This window comes from Homarus americanus, unplaced genomic scaffold, assembly GCF_018991925.1.
Source record: "Homarus americanus isolate GMGI-L3 unplaced genomic scaffold, GMGI_Hamer_2.0 scaffold14467, whole genome shotgun sequence".
Taxonomy (NCBI): domain Eukaryota; kingdom Metazoa; phylum Arthropoda; class Malacostraca; order Decapoda; family Nephropidae; genus Homarus; species Homarus americanus.
The window spans coordinates 4,736,567-4,746,114 of NW_024733734.1; positions in this window are offsets into that span (position 1 = coordinate 4,736,567).

Here is a 9,548-nt window from a genome sequence, read left to right on the forward strand (position 1 = left end):
GATCTATGGTGTATGTTGTACAGTGATCTATGGTGTATGTTGGTACAGTGATGCATGGTGTATGTTGTATGGCGGGATGTGGTGTATGTTGTATAAGTGATCTATGGTGTATGTTAAAGCAGTGATCTATGGTATGCTTGTATAGTGATGCTGGTGTGTATGTTGCATAGTGATGTATGGTGTATGTTGTATAGTGGGATGTATGGTGTATGTTGTACAGTGGGATCTATGGTGTATGTTGTATAGTGGGATGTATGGTGTATGTTGTATAGTGGGATCTATGGTGTATGTTGTACAGTGGGAAGTATGGTGTATGTTGTATAGTGGGATCTATGGTGTATGTTGTATAGTGGGATCTATGGTGTATGTTGTATAGTGGGATCTATGGTGTATGTTGCATAGTGGGATCTGAGGTGTATGTTGTATAGTGGGATCTATGGTGTATGTTGTATAGTGGGATGTATGGTGTATGTTGTATAGTGGGATCTATGGTGTATGTTGTATAGTGGGATCTATGGTGTATGTTGTATAGTGGGATCTGAGGTGTATGTTGTATAGTGAGATCTATGGTGTATGTTGTATAGTGGGATCTATGGTGTATGTTGTATAGTGGGATCTATGGTGTATGTTGTATAGTGGGATGTATGGTGTATGTTGCATAGTGGGATCTGTGGTGTATGTTGTATAGTGGGATCTATGGTGTATGTTGTATAGTGGGATCTATGGTGTATGTTGTATAGTGGGATGTATGGTGTATGTTGTATAGTGGGATGTATGGTGTATGTTGTATAGTGGGATGTATGGTGTATGTTGTATAGTGGGATCTATGGTGTATGTTGTATAGTGGGATCTATGGTGTATGTTGTATAGTGGGATCTATGGTGTATGTTGTATAGTGGGATCTATGGTGTATGTTGTACAGTGGGATCTATGGTGTATGTTGCATAGTGGGATCTATGGTGTATGTTGTATAGTGGGATCTATGGTGTATGTTGTATAGTGGGATCTATGGTGTATATGTTGCATAATAGTGGGATCTGAGGTGTATGTTGTATAGTGGGATCTATAGTTGTATGTTGTATAGTGGATCTATGGTGTATGTTGCATAGTGGGATCTATGGTGTATGTTGTATAGTGGGATCTATGGTGTATGTTGTATGAGTGGGATGTAAATTGGTGTATGTTGCATAGTGGGATCTATGGTGTATGTTGCATAGTGGGATCTATGGTGTATGTTGCATAGTGGGATCTATGGTGTATGTTGTATAGTGGGATGTATGGTGTATGTTGCATAGTGGGATCTATGGTGTATGTTGTATAGTGGGATCTATGGTGTATGTTGCATAGTGGGATCTATGGTGTATGTTGTATAGTGGGATCTCAGGTGTATGTTGTATAGTGGGATCTATGGTGTATGTTGTATAGTGGGATTTGAGGTGTATGTTGTATAGTGGGATCTATGGTGTATGTTGTATAGTGGTATTTGGACAGTACTTTATGTGACTGTAATATCACTATTTCTAGGGTTGTATCTTTATACATGTATATCACATACTGCACTTGCAAATTTGCCACTGATCTGTCTGCATCAAGTGTTCTGACTGGTAATGATGATTTATCCTGACCCGAGTCTGTGACGACGTATTAAGTCGGTGAGTCAAGGTAGTTGTCCATATCAATGTAAATTTTGTCTGTGGTCCATGATGTACAGTATACTGTATCCATCAATTCTTAAGCTTAACACTTTCTACTAATAATATAAATTAAAATGAATTAATAAATAGATAAATAAATCAACTAGTATTTATATTTTCACCCTTAATGGAGATGTTGTTCTCACAAGACAAAGAAATACTGTAGAGAGAAGTAGAGCGTACCATTTAAAGATGAACAAGATGGAGGCTGAGCATGTAGCCTCATGTTCTTGTTTATTACCTTCGACACTAACGTGCACACACATTAGGGCACTGCAACGCGCTGACGACGGCGTTAACACAACTCCATACTAAAAAAAGTTGAACCTTGAACCAAGACAATTGCACATAAGGTAACCTGTTTCTACCTTGATTTGTATTTCAATGTATAAGAGGATGAATTCCATTGTGGATGTGTCTACAGTTTTTAATGTCCGTCCAACCATTTTCAAGCTGTTACTGCTGGACAGTCTCATTCTGTCAGTTTAGCAATGTTCATAACTCTCAAAGCTATGGTACTTTTAGGGTTAAGTTGCTTAGAAAATGGTTTGATCTCGATGTTGAAAGATTCTCTCAACTCAAATACTGGGTACATAAACATGACAAATATCTCTTAAACAGATGGCAATTTTATGACACTAGTACAACACATTATACCTAGCTACCATTACAGTACCTGTACATCATACATTTATACATCCTTCACCTAAGGAATATACAAGGTACCCCAGAGGACCAAGAACTGTCTCAATTGTTCCAAATAGTTATATCTCCGTTAGCCGGAATCCATCAACCCCAGAACTCTCCGATAGTCGAAATTTTAATTTTTTTCGGAAAATCATTCCCAAAGCCAGAATTTTCAGGAAAATTCCGGCTTTGGTGTTATGATTTTCCGAGGGGCACATTTTCTGGAAAATTAAGACAAAATTTTCCTGGTACCTGGAAAATTCCAGGGATGGGGAGTTTTTTTTCCAAGTTTGAGAGATGAAAATCAGGCACATTTTCTGGAAGTTCCGAAAAAATTTCCGTTACCCGGATAATTCCGGGGATGAGGGATTCGAGAGATGATGTAATGGACAATTTTTGGAACTTCTGAGAAAATTTTTTAGTTACCCAGAAAATTCAGGGGATGAGGGATTTATTTTTTACGGCTTTGAGAGAGTCGTCTCGTTACCCGGAAATCTCTCATTCCTGGAAGTGCTCTACACTAATTGTTCCGACTACCGGAGATATCACTGTACTGTACCTGTAAACTCTCATTGTGGCATAACTAGTGGTACTGCTTGTTTCCCATGCAACAATGCTACAGCAGCCCCAAAGTTGTATTAGGGATTCTACATTTAATTACATGAGGTCCAGAAATATATTGTACCCTGAAACCCCAAAAGATTTCATACCTGGATAACCCACTTAAAACTGTTCAACTTAAAAAGCAGAATCATGTTTAGGTAACAATTTCAGTGGCATAAACCCACACTACTGTATCTACATTTGATAAGATACAGTACCAAGAGACTTTTCCACATTTATAGAAAACTGTATCCAGTAAGTTATGTACAGTATGTATAGTAATACAAACTTTCTCACCACAGGTATAGTATAACACAACATACCTCAATGTACCCCATCCTTTATATCCAAATCTATATTACCTCATTGTGCCATATACAGTATAACACATGTAGAGATAATTTCTACTATATAACAAAAGAAAAACATTAATTATTGTACTGTATGTATTTTTTCTAAAGTTTGTGAAACTGTACTACATTCCCAAGAGAAGGAACAGCCAGCAAAACATTATACTGCACCCCTGGGTGCGATAGCTCCTGCAACGAACACTGGGAGATTGACGCCATGTATTGGTGAGGTTGGTATCTCTGATTGTATGATTCATTGTAAAACTAATGTGCTGTTATTCCTAATATCATGTGTAGTAACCAGAGAAATTATCAGGAATACATATAAAATCCATAGCACTTAAACCAGATAATGTCATATTATTATATACTGTACTATACCGTAGTACTACGTTTAGTCACCCACATACGGTAGAAATGGCAGGCACTCTAGAACTGAGGTGCTGTATAGGAATTTTGCATGCTATGAGATACAACGAAATTGTGTAAATACTCATGATTATAACAACTATCTGAGAAAGTGATGAGAAGTGGCATAATATACGACCTCAACCAAAAAAAAAAAAAAACATTTGTAACGTAGGAAAGTTATACAATATTACACATACTGTAGGTAACTGAGCTACCGGAATACAGTAGAAGTCCAAAAATCCGGACTGCTTGGGGATTGGGGTGGTCCGGATTTTTGGATTTTCCTGATTCTCAGGCAGTATTTTTAAAATTTAAATTTAAGGAGGAATAAAGAAGAGATGAACAGGTACATTTTGATAGTTTATTCATTAGCAAATATAGCATGCTTCATTTATCAAAACGAGCAGTTTTAATGAAAAAGCTGTGAATTCTAGAATTTTATTCTTTGCCTCTTTTATATCATAAATTGTAGACTTTCCAATGTCGTATGTTTCCATTAGAACAGTATTGCTCACACCATGTTCTAGTTTCTTAATTATTTCAAGTTTGTCACTCAATTTCAACGTGTTCTTCTTTCTCTTCACACAACGAAGTTTATCTACTTTAGGAGCCATTATTATGGGATTGTATAGTACAGTACTCTGTAAATGAAAAGAGTAGGACTCAAAATTACATACATTGTCACAGTTTGATTGCTCGTTTTTAAAGTGGCGACCGCGTGGTCGCTTGTTGTCGCTGTGCAGCTGTGGCACTCACTCATGCGCACATACACACAAAAGCCTGCTAAAAAAAAAAAAAAAAGAATTTCCTAAAAGTCCGGATTCTCGGGTGGTCCGGATTTCTGGCATCCGGATTTTTGGACTTTTACTGTAATGTGAATTGAGAAACGAGCTATATCTCTTTAATATGTCACAATATATGATAAGAATAGGGAGTTGACCGGGGTAACTGGTAGTAAAATTCACAAAGCAAAAACATTATCAGTGTTATTTAACACAGTGTAGCAAAGAATTTTGCCAGAGGAAGTGTGATTGTTTAAAAGAATGTAATGAATCTGTTAGAAACGGAGCAGTTTCGATCGGCAAAAGGCAGACCATCAGAGCAAACAGCAGGAGTTGTAATGGTAATTGCTTTTGATATTAACTTGATTACTTTACAAATAAAGTTATATGATGTGCTCTATTCGCATCTTGTAACACATTGTGCATGCAGATACACTGAAACACCTTACGGTAAATAATACCTACAGGCAACTCAGGAAGCCAGGGCTACCAACATCCACTATGACTCATGAGTGCTTTCAGAATTCTTGGTCCGGTGTGTCATACTGTAGGAACCCGTAAAGGTGCAGAATAATATTTTGCCGACTATACAACAGTGAAGCAAATGGTTTACTGTGCCTTACAATACAATGGAATAAACTGCTGATACTGGTAAGTGAGATGTGTGGGTACAGTACTTGTGTGAATAGTTCTGGTGGTACTGTATATCACTTGAGTGAACTTAAGGAGTAATAAAAATTTACATACAGTATAGTCTGGATTTACGCGGTTTTTGTTTACGCGTTTGGTCATTTACACGGTTTCTTGCCAGAATGAAATGTTTTAATTATGCGGTAAATTTCATTATTTACGCGGGAAGAGGCGCAGGCAGGGTGCGCACAAGGTCGCCCAGTCATCAAAACATTTCCGAGTTCTTCACCCGCCACCCACCACAGCCGGCCCGAGTCAGTGATAGTGAGGATGTGGACTTTGAGGGATTTGACAAAGAGGCCCTGCAAGACTCTGTGGTGGATAGTAATACAATTGATACAAGTAATACAGGTGAGGGCCAATACCGTATTTTTCGGCTTGGAAGATGCTGCATCGTGGAAGACGCACCCTAATTTTATAAATGAAATTCTAAAAAAAAAAATTACGGGTTTTAGCCCACCTGGGCACAGGTCACTGACCCACATTGGGGCCTAGGGGGCAAAAATGTAATAATAATAAAAACAATAATAATAATAATACCGGGTAATAATAATAATAATAATAATAATAATAATAATAATAATAATAATAATACCCTGTAATAATAATAATAATAATAATAAAGAAATACAAAAATGAAAAAAAATATCAAGAGTGAGAAACAATATATACCTGTATGTATGTTGTGTTGTCAAAGTAAGAGAAACAATTGAGACCCTGCAGAAAGTCAGATCATCAACCTGGGACTTGGTCACATAGCAGCAGGGTCTACCATTAGACACACACCTCTTTGAATATCATCACTTAGAACCGCTTATCAGTTGTCATTTTCAATGACGGGAAATATTTTCCAACAGTAGAAGGTAAGCAAATGTAAGCATGTATATCAACGTCTATATAAAACAAAAAATCTTAATTTAAAAACAAAATAAAAGTAAAAAAAAAAACTCATTTTTTGCAAAACCAGTGACTGATTGGTTCTACATAATTATAAAAGTGAAGAAAATAAGACCCTGGTTGTAGCTGTAGTAAAATTAGTATGGTTGTTTTAAGTAATGTTATTTAATGTTAATAAATGGAACAATGAAAGTAGCTAACAATTAAGGGTAAAAAAAAAGTGAGATCACGTATGTAAGTGAGCACATGTGTAAACATATCATCATTACTCTTCATAAGAATATGAAAGCAACACTTATTTACTGTTCATATATACTGTATTTTAATTAATGTTTCTGAATAAAAAAAAATATCTACCCACCAGTGGTAATAAAGTTGAAAACATAAGGACAGCCAATGTTGTTATGTGTGTGTTTTTACTTGGATGACGAAGGTGTATTTAAATTTGGAAGATTTTAATTTTGTGGGGTTTTTACAGTCTAAATGGGTATCCAAATATGAGAGCCTACATATAAAGAAACAAACATTCCTGCATTTGAGACCAGCAGACAACCTTTAGCAATTCCTCAATAGATGGCGCTGCCGCACCACTGCCATTAGTAAACAAACCGCACAGCAGCAAGGGTTTATTATTTTTTTTTTGCAATATATCAACAATATTAGTTAAATCAATACTGTAGTTTTATAGTACTGTATAGAGAATACTTGTAATTGTTAAGTACTGTAATGAGGAAACAGTCTTTGTAAGGGGCTGATTTCAAAAACCTCTGCTACAACTCATCGACTAGCATCCTGGAAGGCATGGTAATTTTCGAGGCATATTTTTGTCATAAAAAGTGCGTCTTTTAAGCCGAAAAATACGGTAATCTGCCCTCTGCCTCGGAACCAACCCCCCATCCCTGTGTGCCCAGCCATCTTTTCTACTAACGTAAGTGTTAAAAATCCTAATATTATTGATATTTCTCTTAAATATTAATTGTGTGTGCATACCATCATAAAATTAAGATGTTATTTTTACAACGTATGTATTGTGTCGGAAAAAGTGTAGTTTGGGGGTCGGCCCAGTCTCTATTTCAATTAATCCCAAATGTTCTGTTATTTCGTTTACGCGTTTCTCGTTTTATGCGGACCTCCACGGGTTCAGTTGACCGCGTAAATGCAGACTATACTGTATATTAATGTCTTTAATAATGTTAATGAATTCTTAAGCAAATACATTAAAAAATCATAAATACAATTGTAAATTTTTAACATTCACAAGCATTTTAGATTTTTAAGTCACGCTTTGATAATAGCAACTGAGCACTGTACAGTACAGTACACTTATCAGCAACTAAGAGCTACCTACAGTTTCCAACAGCCAATATAATTATTAACAGTGCACAGTATATTTTCCCTTGTATTTTTCTTTATTAAAAAAAAAAAAAAATTACTGCACTTTTAAACAGCCCCCTGATCACAACTTTCATTTGCCTTCCTCAGCCTAGTTGGCAGTGTAGGGAGAAGAAAATTAATCATTAGTATACTGTACTACTGTAATGTACAGTATGTATAGTGCTTTTTTTCCCAGCTGAGAAAAGATGCCCCCCTCCTCAAGAGTTACAGCTGATTGGCTGTTGCAAACCTGTCCAATTTTCTCCTGAAGTAATGATGTATTTCTAAGGAGTTTATTAATAATCGTTGGGATGACCGTTTCTGATGAAAGATATTTAGGTAAATTATATAAAGATACATACATACATTTATTATTTCAAACATAAGCACATAGGAAGTTTATCAGAAATCTTATACATGAATTAACAGTTAAACTTTGGTAGCAAATTTACGCTTTCGGAGGATGCATTTAATATATACTGTCCTTATTTTTACCCACAATGAGAAATACCAAGACAAATTACATATCATTAATACTACAATATGTAAAAACTGACATTTTAAAATATATACAGTATATAAGGATCTTTGAATTGAGTTCTTGAGCAGAAAACGTTCGCGAAATCCTTCTGAGAAGCTGCGTTTTATTTAATGGCATCAGCTGACCATTCATCCATATCTAGTAATCTGTTCTGTATATTTACGTCGTTTCCAGTGGAGTAAATATCAGAAGGTTGTGTTCTTTAATACTTAGCATTTTTATATTAAATTATTGGTCATTCTAAAATTTAGCCATCAAGCTCTGTCTACATTATGGTTTTTCAACTATTTTTTATTTCGATATATGTAATCTTATTCATTTTGAAACTCATTTACATACATACTGTATCCTAAGGGCAAAAGCTGTACTGTACATATATAATCCAAAATAATGTACAAAAATGATTACCTAAAATATTGCCTACGGGTAGTGCAAACTATAGCATTACATTTCAAATTTAATCACTATCTTATAAGAATTCAACAATAAATTATATTCTCCCCAGTCACGTCTATGAAATTTTATAAATAAAAGCTAAAACTCAATCCTAAGGACATAAATAAACAAATAAATAAGGCCTTCTGCACCAACTATCAAATGAATAACTTTTTCTCCCCTTCCCAGCCAGGTTTGGTGGTTATACAGTGGCTTTAAGTTTTTATCTCATATATTAATATCACAGACTAAAGTTAGGGAGAATAAATTTGCATTGCTGGAATCTAAGAGCGAATAACTTGAATATAAGCGTCATATATTTTTACTTTTAGAATAAAAAATTTCAGAACATTGATTTAGTACATTTTAATAATGCACAGTTTTTCAACTGTGTTTTTTGAAATTATAATTACTAAATTTCAACATAACTTTTTATTCATTTATGCACACACCATAGTAAAAACATAAAAGAAATAGCGACCTAAAGTGCAAACCTATAATTAATACATGTACTAAATCATTATGGTACTAAGTATTTATGTCTGAATTTTCAAATTATAGCTTGTTCATATTCAAATTAATCACTATCTACAAGAATCCCAGCAATGTAAATTATATTCTCCCAGGTCATTTACTGGCATTTTATAAAGAAAGCCGTGCTTTGGGACTGATAATAAACACATTAGACCTTCGCTCTACTGTCAAACATATCCCTCTCCTCCCCCATACCCACCCTCCTCCCTCTCCCCATCTCTACCCAGCCTGGGTTTTGGAAGCAAAGTTTTTATCTTATATAATTATATAATATCACAGACTTAAGTTAGAAAAATATAATTTACATTGCTGAATTCTTTTCCATGATGGAATAATTTGGTCTATACACATCATATATTTTTGCACAAAGAGAGATAAAATTAATCACCTGTATCACGTACAGTAGTGATTTAAGAGTAGAAATGTATATATGCATTACCTGTATATATATATACAGTGCTCCCTCGGTTAATAGGCGCCTCAGTTAGCGAGTTACCTCCCATAAAAGATCTTAGGTTATGAACATAAGTTTATACCTAAAGATCCTGTT